Here is a 17,757-nt window from a genome sequence, read left to right as displayed (position 1 = left end):
CACTTGTAATCCCAACACTGGGGATGTGTAGACAGGTGGATTCCTATGACAAGCTAGCCTAATTCTGAGTGCCAGGCCAGTGAATGATCCAATCAAAAAATTAAATTAAAATGCATATAAATGAATATGCACATGTACACAGGCACACATAAATTATAGTAATTTCTAAGCATATAAAGGTAGGAGAATTATATGACTCTTTTGTAATGTAATCATAGTTTTGCTATATATGTTTTTCTTATATTTACATTCTTATTTTTATTATTTTTTAATTGTGTGTCTTGTCTGTGGAGGTGAGTATGCACACATGAATGCAGGTGCCCCCAGAGGTCAGGAGAGGGCACTGGGTCTCCTGGAGCTGAAGCTGGAGTTACTGGCTGTTGTAAGCCACTCAAGGGTACTTGGGACCCAATTTTAGTCCTCTTGGTTGAGTGCTCTTGAGAACAACCATCTCTCCAACCCTTTGTAGTATATTTTAAATCTCATTAATTCCAAGACCTAGGTAGCAAACTTTCATAGTAACTGAACCTAGCAATATATAGTATAAATTATAATTTTTAGTTTAAGATGGAACATAAACCTAAACTCTCAGTGCTGCCACCAGTGCCAAGAAATCAGTGACAGAGAATGTTATCTTTTGCTTTTTTTCCAATAAGCGCTCAGAATCACAATCTTGAGCTTTGTGAGAACTCAAAGTAAACTACCAGGACCGCTTCACTCTGTAAGTATTGCCTCCTCTCAGGTATATAGACTGCTAATCTGCTTCCAGAGGGACCTTGTCATCTGAAAATATACAGCGAGTTGTTTTGCTTACCAGAGGCTAAGCTAAAGCAAGAGCATTACTTATACCTGACACTATTACTGAAGCTATGGAGTGATCACAAAAAGCATGCCTGCACTCTGAAAGACCCAACAAGCAGATGAAAGAGTCAGATGCAGATATTTGCACCCAACCAATGGACAGAAGCAGCTGACCCCTGTGGTTGAATTAGGGAAAGGCTGAAAGAAGCTGAGGTAGAGGGCGACACTGTAGGACTAGCAGTCTCAATTAACCTGGACCCCCCCAGATCTCTCAAACACTAGACCACCAACCAGGCAGCATACCCCAGCTGATATGAGGCCCCCAACACATATACCGTAGAGGACTGCGGGTCTGTGTTCATTCAGAGATGATGCACCTAACCCTCAAGACACTGGAGGCCCCAGGGAGTTTAGAGGTCAGAGATGGTGGGGGTTGGGAGGTGGGAACATCCTTGTGGAGACGGGGGTGGGGAGGAGGTATGGGATGTGGAAATGGAGGGTAGATGGGGGGGGGATAAAATCTAGAGTGTAAAAAAATTAATCATAAAAAAAGAAATTAAGCTAAAAACCATCATGTATCATGTTAAGTAAAGTAAGCTGGGCTCATAATGATAAATACCTTGTGTCTTGTGTGCAGAACCTAGCCCCACAATTACATATGGTGCATAGATTTAAATACTTGTGTGCACAGGTGAACAACTAGGCAGGGAGACGTGAAATGAAAGATAGTGACAGAGTACTTATGATACAGAAGCCAAGTAAGGGGGTTGTGGGGAGGGCATGGGACACGAGTGAGAACAAAGTGACACACCTCTAAGAAAAGGCCATTCTGAAACCCATCATTTCATTTCCTAACCTAAGAAAATTAATAAAAAGCAGGAATTAAACTAAAGCATATGGTATATATATATGCTAAAAAATTAATCATATAAACAGAAATAAAGGCTGTTATCAAGTTACAGGTACTTGCTTATGTAAATTAGACATTAAAATATGGTAATACTTGATTTAACCTAATTTACATGTATGATGTTCTAAAATTTAAACTTTCCAAATAAATGACTAAGAATTAAACAATTCAGCCAAGTGGTGGTGACACTTCGCCTTTAATCTTAGAACATGGGAGACAGAGGCAGGTGGATATTTGTGAGTTGGTGGCTAGTCTAGTCTACATAGTAAGTTCTAGGACATCCATGGCTACGTGGTATACTAGGACTGTCCATACCGGCTTCCAAATGTATACTGTTAACGTAGTTTTTAATATCCAGATTGTCCCAAACAAGAGTATTCAACCAAAGCACTGAATTTCATAGGGGCTTCTTGTGTTCACCGTGGAGGCTCAAAATGAGAGTTTCCTGAGGCCATCTGATTCTTGGAAATGGAGCAGCATCCGGGCCTACACCAAGGTAAGTGTGTGGTGACTTTACAGAGTAAAACCACAGTGGAGATTTAAGTTGTGGGGCCATAAACTAATATGCTGAAAAACAAGTTTAACAGTATCAGCACTCTGAACCCACATTAAAGAGGTGGATGAAGGAAATAAACACTTTCTGAAATATTTCCAGCCAGCCATGCCAGCTCTGGGCAGTCACCCTCTCTAAACCAGGAATCACTCGGACCTTAAAATGTCAACAGGATTCCTAACAGGAGATATAGAGATGAAATAACCCTTGCTGCCAACCCAGGAACTTAAAAATGTAAGAGGCAGTTTCTTCAAGTCTACTTAGCTGGCCATTCATGTGTTATGTGACAACTACTCCATTCTACAACAAATTACCAAATCATTTCAGCTCTCAGTTTTTCAAAAAGGATCTTTCATAATTTGCTGATTGCATAACATTAAATTTCAAAGCTAGAGAAGGCAGAAACAATTTCGTGCTTCATATTGTGACTCACTGGGATACATATTAGTACAATGATAAATGCACTGGAGGAAGACTCAGGGAGGAATGAGTCAACCGTTAGATGCAAACATCTGTCAGTGACTAAAGAAATGTCTGCATGAGTTATTTTTACAGACTTGTACTGACCTTCTATTCAAAATCACCTTTTAATAAATTAACTTTAATTTTAAAATTATTTGATAAGTAATAAATTATTTAATTGACAAAATCAGAACAAACACATATTCTTTTTGTTAACTTTAACTACATGAAAATTACCATAGTTTATACTCTCAATTATCATTCTATATAACAGATATATTGTAATGAGGTTGACAGTGTTTCATCTTACCACAGTAAATATAAATAAGCAAGAGGATAAAGTACTAGGACATGCAAGCAGTATTTTCTAGACCAAACAGCAAACACATGCTGGTGAGGATGGGGGCCCAGAGCTCCTGGCTGCTGTCCCAGAGTCCCAGAATCACAGAGCATGCTTTCTGACAGTCAACTCCCCAGCAGGCTGGGGAACACAAGCTTCCATCTTAGTTTTGGTACTGTCTTACTGAGTTATCTCAAACTGTGCGGCATCTTTGGAAATATGAAATAGGACTTGAGATCTTACAATTATTGTACGTAATCTGTAGTTTCAGCTAACAGTGGACATAGCAAGACACTGACAATGCATAAAGGCTTAACTGCCAACAACCACTGCTCTGCAATTGGGCTTGAAAGCACTCTGGTTAAATGTATTTCCCACCATTTTGAAAGGGGCATCATCTAGATGTGTCACCATTTTGCATTTCTAACTCATCTACAATAGCTGACTGCTAATGCCTGCATTTAGGGAGGATTCAAAGTTTGGTGTAGGGGAATGTGCAGATTTGGAAGAGAAGGAGAAAAGAATCAGTTTCCAAGAAACTAGATATGTCTAATTATTGTGTCTTATGGAGGTATATTGTTTTCTAAAACAATTCTGTCTTAAGAGGGTCACAAACTACAAACTAATTTCTCAACTATGGCAGGACAGTCCTAGTCTAGCTCATATGTAGTCCTCTTGCAGGAAAGCCTGAGGTAAACCTTGGAAACGTCCTGCACTTTGGACTACATTTCCCAAACACTCTCCTTCACTACTTTTGAAGCTTTACGGGGCAAAGTAACTATAAACATCCTATTGTCTAGGAAATGTGCAGTTTTACCACATCATCACAGTCTCTCTGCCTATCTCCTAAGTGACATCATGTACAATTTAAGTGTAAGACTTGGTAAAAACATAAAATTCATTCCCATATAAACTGAGTCAAGGGCCTGGAGAGATGACTCAGCCACTGAAGGCTAGGCTCACTACCAAAAAATATAAACTAAGACAGGCCCAGAATTTAAGGCACAAATTATAAAAATAGTAAAATCGCACTACATTTAATTATTAATTATCATTACTAGCACTTCATTCTTCCAAAAGTAAACTATAGATGTTAACATTTTAAAAAACAGTGACCCAGTGACCTAGCAAATGCTATCTGAGTCTATCCAATACGGGTTTTACCCTTGCTTGGTGTGGTGAAGGGCAGTTTATAGCTCTGTACTATTTATTTTGTCTCCTAATTACTCAAGAATACAATATCCATTCAATCAACTGATCAACCTATGTTCATACAAATCATAATTTTGGTGCTTTGTATGCAGATACTCTAAGGGCTAATTACATTCTATGCACTCACTTCAGGATCAGTACAGGCTTTCCTGGGGAAAGGACACAGACTCAGAGACAGCCCTCCCCCCACCCCCTAGGATGCTTACCATAGCAAGACTGTCTGTGCAGACAGAGTCAGTTACTGAAAAAAATTAAAGTCATTATAAAGGTTCTGAGACCCAAAGGGAAAAGGGAAATCACTGAAGAGGTTTTAGTAAAGTGATTAAGCCGCCAGCAGCTACTGGCCTCACGCGGTTCCTCTGTAGCTGTCCTGGGAATCTCCCTCTCCCTCTCAGCCGAGAATCTCAGCAACTGCTGTCTCAGTCAGGAGAGAGCTGTGTGCTAGTGGCACTTTGAAATCTAAACTTCTAAAATGTCTAAAAATGGCCATTTTCTTCTCTGTACAGTACTGGGTCTGAATGTAATGCCCCAAACTACTGGGGCTACCTTACCACCTGAGACCAGCCTTAGAATAAAGCCTGTGCTCAGAGTAGCAGGATAAGCAAAGGAAGAGCTGTCCTCTGAGCTGCTGAATGCATTACTGAAGAGCCCATCCTCCCTTTGGATTTACACCCCCTTAAGTCAACAAGCTCTATCTGTACAAGCTGAGAGCATGTGGCTGGTTATGTGGTTTGAACCCATAACTAGAGAGGTGATTCTGAAAGGAGATGGTCAGGGGAACACAGTGCAGAGCATGGATGTCAGTCATTTGCAATTTGGGGCTGCAGAAGAGGGTCTAAGAGCAGTTGAAAGGTCACAGAGAAGAGAAAGTGTGGCACTAAGGTAACAAAGAAAGAAGGGCTTCAGGGAGAGATTGGCCCAGGAGTTCCCAGCTGTTGAAAAAAAAGCAGTCATCTGTGGGCTTCACAACTCAAAGATCACCTATCTAGTCTATAAATGGGAGAGGCTGGGGCAGGGTCTGCTGACAATGAGGAAAGTAGAGAAAGTAAAGATAAGCTTTAGACAGGTGTTTACAGACAACACAGAGTCTGAAGGAGAGAAAAGAAGCCCCTAGAAATGGGCATAGAATTCAGTGAAGACTTTTGTTGTTTGGTTTTGTTTTCTTTGCTTTATTTAGTAATGATGGGAAGTAAATGGAAGGGAGAAAGCATGCTCATAGAACTGGCAGAGGTTTCTGGAAGGGATGCTACACAGAACAAAGGTGAGGGCTCTGACAGACGGAGGCAGGTTTACAGAGTGCAGAGAAGCATGTTACTTCTCAGTGGCCATGTCTCTGGCCTCCTGAAAAGGCAGCTAGTGTTAGCTACAAGTATGGTGCAGACGGGGAGACAGTTGAAGTTACCATGGGAAGTGAAAGAATTATTTCAATCAGAGAAGTGAGGTAGGGCTTGCAGAGCCCAGGTGAGCAGACACCTTGGAGCAGGTGTCCAAGATCCCACAGCGGTTTGTTCAGGCATTTTGCTCTTTAGTGTGTCCAGCAGGTCCCAGCAGGTTGTGGGCACAACAACAGAGTCAGAGTCTCGTCTACACAGCACAGACATTGCAAAGATGAAGAGCTGATTCTTTTGGCAACCTATACATTCATTAAACCCTCCTACTTTACAAACAGCACTTTGGGTATGTTTAAGAAAGTTTTAAAGCTAAGTCAAGGAACTCAGTAATAGAAAAACCTTAAATAATAAGAGTATGATGGTAAGAACTTTGTAAAACAAATCAAACCACTGGGCTGATGACAGAAAGAGGGAGATAAACTTGACAAAAACATCAAATGCACACAACATGATGCACGCATGCACTTTTTACTTCTTGAAGTAATGGGGATTGAACCTAGTGCCTTGCAAATTAAAGGCAAGAGATCTACCACTGAGCAACACCCACAGCCCACTTACAAACTTTAAGTCCAATCATCAGACTCTTTATTTAATATGGCAGTGATAATTGCACATGGGGATGTTACTTATTGAAGGAATAAAGAGAATGCCTTGGCTAATGCTTGAGGGAAAAGTGGAAACTTAAAAGGGAAAATTGGAATATGAATACATATCCTAAAATGCCCTACTAGGACTATCATCTCTAAGGGAAGGAAAATGATTGCAGACAGCTTTGAATACTACCTTGTAACACTTCCCATCCTACAGAGCAGTGACACAGGAAGGTCAAAGTAGCCTGTGGTCCCACTTCACCAAGGTGACAGAAATCAGGTTGGTAAAGTCAACCTTCAGTGGAGTCTTTTTCACAGAATGATAGCACTTCCCAGTAAATTCCAGTCTGTAAGCCCAAAGTCAGGCCCTTTTCCTGCTTATAGCACTGAGAACCAGACAGAAAATGGTACCTGGACTTAGCAAAAAATGCAAAGCTGGACAGTCCTGCCAGCTAAAATTTTCTGTTAAAATTTCAAGTTAAAATTTTGTAAAAACAAAACACTTCTTTGTAAAAATGTTCTCTTTTGTAAGAATGGTTTTATTTAAATAAAATTCTAATAGCAACAAAAAGAAATATAAGTATTCAATGTATCTGATCCAGAATTAAAGTATTTTTATAGACAAAAATACGGCATGGTACCCTCTTAAAGAAGAGGAAGGACTTGGTTATCATCATTGCAGACAGTGGACTTCAAATGGGCTGGACCACACAGTCAGGAGAGGAGAGGTGCTGGCACTGTGGTGAGCGCTTCCGCAGTGGTACCTGCCCTAAATCCTTCTTCTGAAGCCGGTCAGCCATTCAGTTTAACTTTCTGTGGAGCACTGAGGAATCCTGGGAAGTTCATGTGGAACAGGGATGCTGCCGCTTTACAGTCATATGGAACATCTGAGCTGCACGGAGCTCATTTTCTGAGCCTCCTTTATCCCCAGAGATGCACAGTAACTAGTGACTATAGCTCTATCTGATGCCACCAGAAGTTTCAATGTTCTTGGACAGTCATTTTCCCAATCTGGTACAGTGGCAATATAGTTACATTCCTGAGAAACATGGGAAGACTTCAAGCTTTCTTTAGACATGCATTTCTTTCTCAGGCTACTTGGTCATTCTGTTCCTTTGGATACTTGATTCATTGATTTTTGGTGCTAAAGATAGAACCTGGGGCCTCATGCATACATGATAAACATGTAGAGTCTGATTCTGCAGCAATTCCTGAGAAGTAGAGCTAAAGGTCCCAGGATACATCATTTTCAGTAAACTATCCCACAAAGGATTTTACACACACACACACACACACACACACACACACACACACACACACACGCGCGTGAGAGAGAGAGAGAGAGAGAGAGAGAGAGAGAGAGATTAGTGTAGAAACTAATCATTTGGCTTTACAGAATTAGAGTCCAGTCCCACCTTCAAAGATTCAAAGAGTCAACATCTTGGTAACAATGGTAATAATCAATAGTGCCGATGCTCACCCATGACTGAGAACTAGGACGCTAAACTATTATTATTGGTTCCTAGTGTTAATCCTATAGCACTGTCATCTAAAATGGAGAGCTTCCAGCTTTACTATAAGCAAGGCTTACATAGAATATTTTTCATTAGCATTTAAAATATACAAATGAACAAAAAACTCTGAGTTGAACTGATATCTAATGAGCTTTTAATTAATTAACATGAGAAAAACTAATTTAACAATTCTAATAAATCTTCAAATTATTCAAATGATAGTTTCTTACCTGAAAAGTGAATCAGAAGCAATTGACTTCTTTTTAAGATTTTATGTGCAGAAGACACACACACACACGTATGTGCAGAGTTTTAAAATATTAAGGAATTTTATAATAAAACTTCAGGTAGTTAATTTGATTTTTCTGTATATAAAGAGTAATACTAACAAAATCACAGTAGAAAACAAGTTACCTTAGACTTTTTCCTTTATAGTTTAAAACACATCCCCAATGGTAAGTTACCACACACACACAGTCTCTCTGTTTTCAACTGTAATACCCAAGCAGTTAAAATAGATGGACTTTATGTTAATTGAGAAAGAGCTCCATATAACAATCTGATTAAAAATTAAGGATTTGCTCAATAGAGCTTTTCTGATTCAATTTTAAGACACAAAAATACTAAGCAGATAAATCAAATGACAAAAATAAAACTGAAAAAGAAAAACACCCAATAGCTTCCAAGTTGAGAAAGCTTCCCCATAATTAGCCTTCATTAAGGGACTGCTTCTTTCTGAAAACTTCTGTGTAGCTGCTAAATGAGAAAATCATATTTAATACCCCACTGCAGCCCCACTGCTGCCTGCCTGGAGAACATGACTCTGGATGCTGCACTGCTGCACTGCTGCATCCAGAGTGTAAGGAGGGGTCCTTACAGCACGTGCTTCTTAGGGAATCACACCCTTTCACTGTGGGCAGCAGAACACAGCCTGCAGACAGACATCTGAAGGCTTAGTGGGCAGAGAAGCTTTCCAGAATTTAGGATTCCAGTCCAAATTAACTTACCCAGTTAAGAGACGGCTAAGATTCAAGACAAAGGCTGCCCCTCGTAAGACAGCAAGACTTTAGCACTGGAGTTCATGCCAAGTATTTCCAAGCATGTTTCTCCTACTATAAACATTAAAATAAAGACTTAAGTATCCCCACTCACTACTTCTGAACTTGAGCCAAGTTGTGTCTCCATAATATGAGCTGCTATGGCAACAGAAAGAAAATGAACCAATTACATATGCTTGTTCTTAGATTACTAGCTATCATTAACAAAGAAACTGGAACTAACCCGAACTTTATTTATGGAATGTTCTGATTATCAGTTTTCTAATATTCTTTTCTTTTCAACTCCTGCTTTTTCAAATGAGCATGGTTCCACAGTATTATCTTACCTCTCTCTCTCTCTCTCTCTCTCTCTCTCTCTCTCTCTCTCTCTCTCTCTCTCTCTCTCTCTAACAGATTTATAAAGGTCCTCCAGGGAGAGCAGGGATTCATGGGACTTAGACTGAGAAGAACAATGGATTTAACATTTGGTGCTCCTAAGTTTGGATTCAAAGCAATTTGATCATAGCTCTATGACCCTGGGCAACAGGAGCCTGTTCCTTTACTATGAAATTGCACTATTTCCCTCAAAACACTAATGTGAGGGATACATGGATTGTATAACATTGCTAGTATGGTAAGTGCTCAATTACCAACACCTTAAAAAAATGGTAATATAAAAAGGTGCTGCCTTAGGCCATATTTACAAGGAAAGAAGGCTTCCTAAAAACTGCTCACAAAGTAGACTTTTAAAGCAATTTAATGTGCAAGGTGAAATGCCTCAGTCCAGGAAGTTAGTGTCTTCCTGATTTTAAAAAGGTTTCAAACACTATAGCGAGAATATTATATTACAGACTCTCAACACATATTTTAAAATTTGTAGTGATCTTTCATGTTCTCATAATAAATGTTAAATTATTTCCCTTCCAATATCTATGAGATAAACAGATGCTGGTCTATCATTCATTTATTTTGTTGTTCATTTCTTGGTTTTTTGAGACAGGGTTTCTCTGTGTAGCTCTAGCTGTCCTGGAACTCTCTCTCTGTAGACCAGGGTAGCCTCAAACTCAAAGATACAACTGCCTCTGCCTCTCGTGTACTGGGGTTAAAGGTGTGTACAACACCATGTCTGGCTTAGCAGCCTATCTTTCAAATGTCTAAAAAGTCCGACCTACCAGTATTTACCACTGTCTATGTTTTTTTTTTTAAAGTTTTATATAAAGTCAGGTATGTTATAGCCACTCATAAAGCAAATACTTCATGGAATAAACTTCATAAAGCTTGCCACACAGCCAAAGGAGCCATATCTTTACAATGGCATGGTAAATAAATGACTTAAGCACTTGGACATAGGGATTCCTACTCCTCTTATTTAACAGGTGCTAAGGTCTTACCCTGCATCTCACTGTGAGAACACTGTCCCAAATGTTAAAGTCTCCTTTAAAAAACCTGACTTTAAAACTAAAAACCTATTATCGAATAGAAGATATCATAGATATCCGAAAGATTAAGCATCTGACTAACCTGTATGTATAATCGTCAGACTGTCCAGTCAAGTATCTCCCTCTAACAATTTGCTTAATTTTATTTACTTGAATACACAATGGACTATGCAAGTATTTTTAAATGACCAAATATATGTTTTGCTTACAGATTTGTACTTTGTACTTATAAATAATTTTGATTCTGATCTTATATAACATTTCCACAGTAGAAACTAACTAGAATTTTCTAGGTGGAAAACAGTCAATAACAGCAGGCTTATATTTCTATTTCTCCTTCCCTCTCCCCTCCCTTTCCTTAAAACTTAAAATGGCCACCCATTTCATGCACATGTTTAGCAGTTAGATTATTCAAAAGGACTGCTCTCAGGGAATTTATATTCAGATTCTCTCTCTGTCATTCACCCAGTGTTGCAGGGCTCTCTGAAGGTCAGTGCTACACAGATCTCGACATATGCTCCAGTGCACAGGCACGCGCGTCAACAGCAGGATGGGGAACACACTGCTACAAGGCACTCAACTTCCCATATTTAGACTGCTATACTTTTAAGATGACAGTATGCAAATTTGTGCGAGTCAGTGTAGGTGAACATTGCACTGTGGTGGAAATGCACCAATGTTCTACTGTCGGGTACTCACTTCTGTGGTTATATTTCAACAGAGAACCATAGGAAGCCACAGGTCCCTATCACCCCCAGCCACCACAGCACAACCTAGAGCTGCACTTCTTGGGACAATAAGACAGCAGGCACTGCAAGCAGCTCATGGTCACTGTAGGAGAGCCATGTGCAGATATAAACTAGCAGCCTTTCATCTCTTATCAATTCTTAGAAAATATGGATGAGAAATGGAATTTGTTTCCAGAATGAAGTGGTGAAAGGATGAGCACAGTTGTTCCCTGCAGATTATCTACTGAGGCAATGTAAAACATGGAACTTGAAGTTGTACACTTGGACTTGCATAGTCCATTGTGTATTCAAGTAGATAAAATGAAGCAGATTGTTAGAGGGAGAGACTTGACTGGACAGTCGGACGATTATACATACAGGTTAGTCAGATGCTTAATCTTTCCGACTTTTATGATATCTTCTATTCGATAATAGGTGAGTAAAAGTACCAAATTAGAGCCAATATTTAAAAATAACTCTCAGATGCTCTGTTTCAGCTACGTATGTTTGTCAGGGATGATAAATACCAGGGGTTCTGAAGTAATGAATTAAAAATCAAAAAACCCCATTGTTAAAATTGCTTCTGGGAGTTGTGTGTGTGTGTGTATTCCTTTTAATCTTTATATGATTTGTAAATAAAACTCAAAAATGGAAGGAGAAAAACAAAAACAGCAAGAGCAAGGGCACACTGAGAGAAGCATAGTAACAATAGATCAAGATAAAAACTAACACTACAAAGTTTTGAGCAAGCAAGATGGCTCAGTCTGTAAAGGCACTTGTTATAAAACCTGTTGATTCTGAATTCAGTCCCCAGAACAGAGAGAACTCATTCCTGCAAGTTGTCTTTTGGTTTCCAAACTCATGTCTCAGTATGCACACTGGTACACATTATGCATAAACATACACAATAACAATAAATCTAGAAAGCCTTCACACATAATCTCCACCACAGCAAACAAAAGTTCAAAATGAAGAGGAGTTAAGGTGTCAGATCTCACTTGAGCCATGATCTGGGCTAATGGGCTATGTACTTAACTTGTACAAAAATGACTACTTCTAGGAACGTTGCCTGCATACAGGCCACTTTACAAACTCTTGGTAGGTGCCTAATCTGCAGTCTTTCTTGTATCAAAATCAACAAAACTGACTAAAGCCCGGACAGAAAACAACAACTTTCTCCCACGCTAGATAACTAGAGGTTTAAAGGCAACACAAGAGCCCAGATGGGAGCTCAGCTTTGCTTGCAGCTCTGTAGGTCCCAAGTCAAGGAGGGTACAATGCATAGCAATGAGGGCCTCCGCTGTGAAACCTGTCCTCAGTTCTGGGGAGCTCAGCACTGCTTCAGGAACGGTCTAATCCTCACAAGAACTGCGAGATTGGTTCACTTACTCCTTGTTCTTCATTGCCTAACCTGCCAAAAGTTAAGTCATTTGCCAAGAGCCTACTAAATGACCCAAGGGAGATTCAAACCCAAGTCACTGGCCCTCTAGGTCTGTGGTCTTAATCATTATGCATGACTCAAATAAAAATAACAACAAAATTAACCACTCTGAAAAAAATTAATGTGAAATTCAACTGAAGGTTTGCAAGCAGTGAAGGTCTAAGGTTTGCTGATCATTTGCTAGTTCTTTTTTCTTTTCATGACACATTCTCTTTGCTTAGATTAAATGATTTTTTGTTGTTGTTTGTTTGTTTAAAAAAAAATCAATCAACTGAAAACTAGAGAGGGTAATAAAAATCTTCCAACAGCTGGTTAGGGCTTTAAGCAACCACTGTCCTAACAGCATGTGATAGTTCTGTTACAAATGTCAAAAATCTTTGATCCAATTAGCATCTCAATTAAGGTATGCAGGGATATGAATGCCTCTATTATATGCTATCAAAACCATCCTAAAGGGGAACAGAGGGAGGGTTACAAAGGGGTGAAACAAACCTATGTCCTTTACAGAAGCAGGCAAATGGACATCCACCCAGAGCACTAACTTTAAGATATCTGAAGAATATTTAAGTAGAATTGGAAAGGAGTTCTAACATTTTAAATCCATTTTTCTTTATAACAAAAGCACTCATGTGTGCATTTATTGCAAGAAAAACCCTACTATCCATCTTGGAGAACACAAGAAATGCAATTTTCACCTGAACCGTCTATACAGAAAAAACAGTGGGTAAAGCACGGCTATTCTCTTAATCGGAGCTCAACAAGAAACATATTCTAACCTGATCATAATCGCAGCTCATGTCCTCTAATCTTTCATTCTCTGGCCTCTTCATCTTACTGAGTCAGCCAAAATACTGACTACAATGTAAACAAAGTACTGATTACAACGTAAACAAAGACCAGGAAAATAATCTACCTGTATGTACATAAGTTCACATTTCTTCTTCTAGTCCAACACATTAGAGATTTTTAAAAATACAAACACCATCTTGACTACCATAAAACACTCAAACTTCTAGAGTACAACCAGACACTCTCTATTAACTTCTAGACACTCATTAGAATCAATGGCACCCCCCAATCATTTGAGATTATGTGTCCCATAATAATTAAGCTACATATCTTGTTACATATCTTGTTTTCTTTTTTTAAAGCACTTACTTTCTGCGTCTCCTAGTGATTTTTTTTTAATGTTTTTGCCGGCATACAACACAATTGACTGTAGAAAATTTAACTCCCAGGTGAAGCAGAGAGAGGGCCTGAGCGAGATAGTCTCACAAAAACCCCTTAAACTGCTTACTGCCTTTGGGGTGACCTCTCCTTCATCGGGCCACCTGGCCACTTCCTCTAAGCTCAAAAACACACATGACATCAGTCATTATGTATACAGCAAGTGAAACCAGCAATTGGATACATACCACATAAGACACTAGGTACAGTATATGCCTCCTACTAACATGGGTACTGTGTAAACACTACTTATGACACTAGTAACTGTGTATACAACCCTACAGGAAACCAGGTACGCTGTGTGTACTCAGTATAAGACACCGGTCACACTGGTCGTGCAAGGGATGTTAACACCAGATACTCTGTAACACTTTATGACACTGGATACTCTATACAAGGAATACTGCACACTGAACCCCACACAATGCTAGATACTATGTTCACATCTTATCACTCCGGGGATCCAGCGCACAGTTCGGCTGTACGCTGGCAGAGGCCGGCGTCTATACAGATTAGAGGACTGTGTGCATGCATACTGCCGGTGACACCGAGGGCTACACACAAATCACATAGGACAATCAGTACCACGGACACACGGCAAACACTGAGCACCACAAACACATCACCAACCACTAAGTCCCACGGACACACCGCAAAAGCCCCCTCGGCTCGGCCCAGGGAAAAGACACGAGGGGAGACAGTGCAAGCGAAAGTTCAGGCCACAACCCCACAGGCAGCGTCCCCATCGGCTTCTCTCCCCAGCTCTGCGTGGGCACAAGACGGCCGATCCCCCGCAGGACGGCCAGAAGGACCTGTTGAGGCAGCTGAGGCCTCGCTACCCGCTCGCCTGCAGCCCCGGGAGAGCGACGGACACCGGTCTCGGGTCTCAGGGGCGTTCGCTTTCATCGCTCCCCGTCCGCCCGCTCGCTACACGCTCCGCGCAAAGGCCCCAGGGCCTGGCCAAGCGGGAGGCGCGGGGACCGGGCGGGAGGAGCTCACAAGACTCCGCGGCTTCCCGGCGCCAGCAGGCCGCGCGCGGCTCTCCGCGGCCTTCCCGCGGGCCAGCTCCTCACGTCAGCCGGAGGTACAAGGTGCTGGACAGAGGAAACGCGCCCACCCCTCAGGCCTCACCGGCCTGGGGCCGTGCCTGACGCCACCGGCAGCCGCCGCCCGGCCGCCCGGCCGCCCGCCCGGGAGCCCGCGGCCCGGGCAGCAGCCGCCACAGCACAGGCCGCGCTGCCGCCGCCGCGGATGCCTCCGCCCTCCCCGCCGCCCAGCCGCCCCGCCGCCGCCGAGCTTTCCCCACCATTATGCTGCGCTCCGTCGCCGCCGCCGCTGCCGCCGCCGCGCCCGGCCCTCCCTCCGGAGCCGCCTCCTTCCCGCCGCCCGGCGCCTCTCGGGCCTCAGCCGGCGACGGGCGCGGGGGGCGGGGGGGACGCAGGCCGCCGCCTCCTCCTCCCCGCCATCTCCTCCCTCCTCCCCGGCTCCCCCCGCTGGCTCAGCGCGGAGGGCTCGGGGCTCGAGGGGCGCCATGTTGGCGGCGGCTTCCACCACAGGAAAAAAAAATGCCTCGGCGCGCGCCGGGGCGAAGCCGGGCAAGGCGGCCGGGGCGTCGCGCGCCGGCTGGAGGCCTGGCCCGCCGCGCGCTCTCGCTCGCTCGCTCGCTCGTTCGCTCGCTCGCTCACTCACCGCGTCTCCTCAGCCCGACGGCGGCGCGGGGCCTGCGGGGCTGCAGAGGACGCCTGGGGGGCAAAGTTGGCATCCCCCAACCAAGAGGCGGTTCACACGGTGCGGGCGCGGCGGCCGGCCCGGCTCGCGGCCTCCTCGGAGTTCATTGTGTGCGCTTGAGTGTTTCCCCGCGCGGGGCCGGGCCGGGCGAGCGCGGGGCCGGGCCGGGCGAGCGCGGGGCCGGGCCGGGCGAGCGCGGGGCCTGGGCCGAGCCGCGCACGGGGGGCTCTAGCGGCCGGCGCGGGACTTGCGCGGCCCGCGCTGTCTCCCCGCCCCGAGGCCGGGGGAGCCCGCCGCACCCGCTCCTACCTTCCCTCGACCTGTCTCCGGCGCCTCGCTGAGAAATCGGTTTCAGCATATTCTAAGGGGGTCCACACACGAACTCCATATCAACACACACGTGCGAGCTACGTACGTGCAGGCGCTCTGGAGGCGAGCACCGAGACACGAGGGTAGCATTGTTAGGATCCGGCCAAGCCCGGTGGGCTGCGTTGCAGCTTGCGGTGTGGACCCGCTCGGCACTTTGCTTGGCTCCTAAGGGCTCCGTGTTGGACAAGCACTCGCCCGTGTACTGACCCGAGTGGGTAAGACAGTATCCCTCGCTTTCCAATCCTGTGCTCAAAAAAAAAAAAAAAAAAGAGTTGCAAAGACACCCGAGTTCCCCGTCTCAAATATGCACAAGTGGGACGTTTAGAAAGAATGGACCACCCATTATCACTCTGGTTAGAACATTACAAATTGCTGTGAGGCGTAGGTTATCTTTTCTAGTGAGCAATTCTAGATCTAATCAGAGGAGAGCCCTTAAGCTATATGGCTTTAAAAGTCTTGGGGGAAAAGTCAGTAAAAGCACATACAGATGTCATATGCTGTCCTAACAACCTTTGCCTGCTAGGAGTTTAAAAGGGAAAACCCATTAGCTAAGATTGCCTGTCCCTATTCTCATTGGATAGATGTACCTGAAAAATCACTGGCGACGCCCCTAGAAATCTAGGGTTCTTATACAAATTATCCATCTGTTTACAGTGCTGATCTCTAAGTTAGAACTTACTTAGAGTAGCATTGAGTTGGCTTTTTGAAGTACACCAGTCAAACGGTCTTTCAAACTGTTAACAGTTCTGGACTAAAGGATGCTAGGGGGAAATCATGCCATATTGGATTGGACTGCTGGACTGGAAATCACTTCTTTAAGTGAACCACCTTTTTTAAAAAAAAGGTCTTCTTTCAGTTGTAGAGGAATGCCTACTTCTATATTTCTATGTAGTTTGCAGAAGCTACTCAAGTATGAAAATTTTCTGTGTGTGTGGGGGGGGGGGGAAGGGAAGGAGGGAGGGACACACACACACAGTGAGAGAGAGAGAGAGAGAGAAATACAGTTTAGGAAAACAAAGTGACTCCCCCCCAGTTATACAGAATAGAAATAGCTTCTAATTTTACATATAACTCTCTTAGATAGCCTATCTATAAGATTTCCTATTTCTTTGCTATAGTTTCCCAGCCCAACAGCGTTATTAACTGCATTTGTCTGTCAACTGGGTAAGTATATGAGGGTGGGTCAGAAGGCCAGTGGCTGGAGGTTGGAAGAAGGTTTGGAAGACCAAAGTAATGTAGTTGTTTCTGTGCAACCTGTGACACACTCTGGATTTATGTACTGGGTTGTGAAAGAAGGCAAAAGGTTGAGGGTCTGAGGGGAGAAATTGGAGACAGGAGGAATGATGGAGTTGAGGGATGGTTTGCATCAATCCACATGTGTTTCACAGACTCTCACACAGCCCTGCATTCTTCCTTGGCCACAACCAATACACCCTATGCTACAAAATTTCAATTGAGCATACTGCTTCTTTCACATTCTGCTTTGAGAAAAATTATGGAAAGAAGACAGACTATTCAAGCAATTAAGAATGGAAATTGTCTGTTGAGGAAATGAATTATATTCTTACTTTATATTCTTTTTTTTTTTTACAAAGTCCAAATGACTTAAGTTGAAAAAAAAAAGCTGAAATATTTTCCAAAGCTAGAAAAAACATATAGGTGAATATTTGTGATATTTTGAGTAAAGAAAAAAATATCCAAAATTCTCCAGGAATGGGTTGGGGAAGCATGTGTTAAAGAAAGTCACACTGAGAGACTAATAGTGTTCTTTGACTGAAAAGGTGCATAAACCAAGCGTGGTCTCACTCGAAATTCTGTTTATGAGAAGTTCCTTCTTGTGCACTTTACCCTGGGTTTTGTTTTGGTTTTGGTTTTGTTTTCTTAGTAAAGTTCAGTGAGTATTTCTTTGGGACTCAAAAAGAGTCACATTCACTGCCATAGACAGTTGAAGTCTCTTGTGAGTTCTGAGAGCTCTTGCTATTGCTGATTGTAGTAGCTGCTCAGGCACCCCTGCC

At 42.8% G+C, this 17,757-nt stretch overlaps 1 protein-coding gene across 7 annotated transcripts in view; it reads right to left on the bottom strand.

Annotated features, from left to right (window-relative positions):
- Positions 1-15,762, bottom strand: part of Zmynd11 (zinc finger MYND-type containing 11) — a 75,918-nt gene extending 60,156 nt beyond the window's left edge. For 4 of the 7 annotated variants that reach the window (XM_029485001.2, XM_085831296.1, XM_085831295.1 and 1 more), the window contains exon 1: positions 14,952-15,072. The gene's annotated coding sequence lies outside the window, so the exon portion shown is untranslated. Of the gene's footprint in view, positions 1-8,003; positions 9,118-14,951; positions 15,073-15,334; positions 15,596-15,682 lie in introns of those variants that run through there. The other 3 variants (XM_021180012.3, XM_021180011.3, XM_029485002.2) reach the window with 3 other exon arrangements.
- Between the last annotated feature and the right edge of the window lie 1,995 nt (positions 15,763-17,757).

The sequence above is a fragment of the Mus caroli genome, unplaced genomic scaffold (assembly GCF_978045245.1).
Source record: "Mus caroli unplaced genomic scaffold, Mus_caroli_1 scaffold_15, whole genome shotgun sequence".
NCBI classification, from domain to species: domain Eukaryota; kingdom Metazoa; phylum Chordata; class Mammalia; order Rodentia; family Muridae; genus Mus; species Mus caroli.
This window is presented reverse-complemented; position numbering and strand designations above follow the sequence as displayed.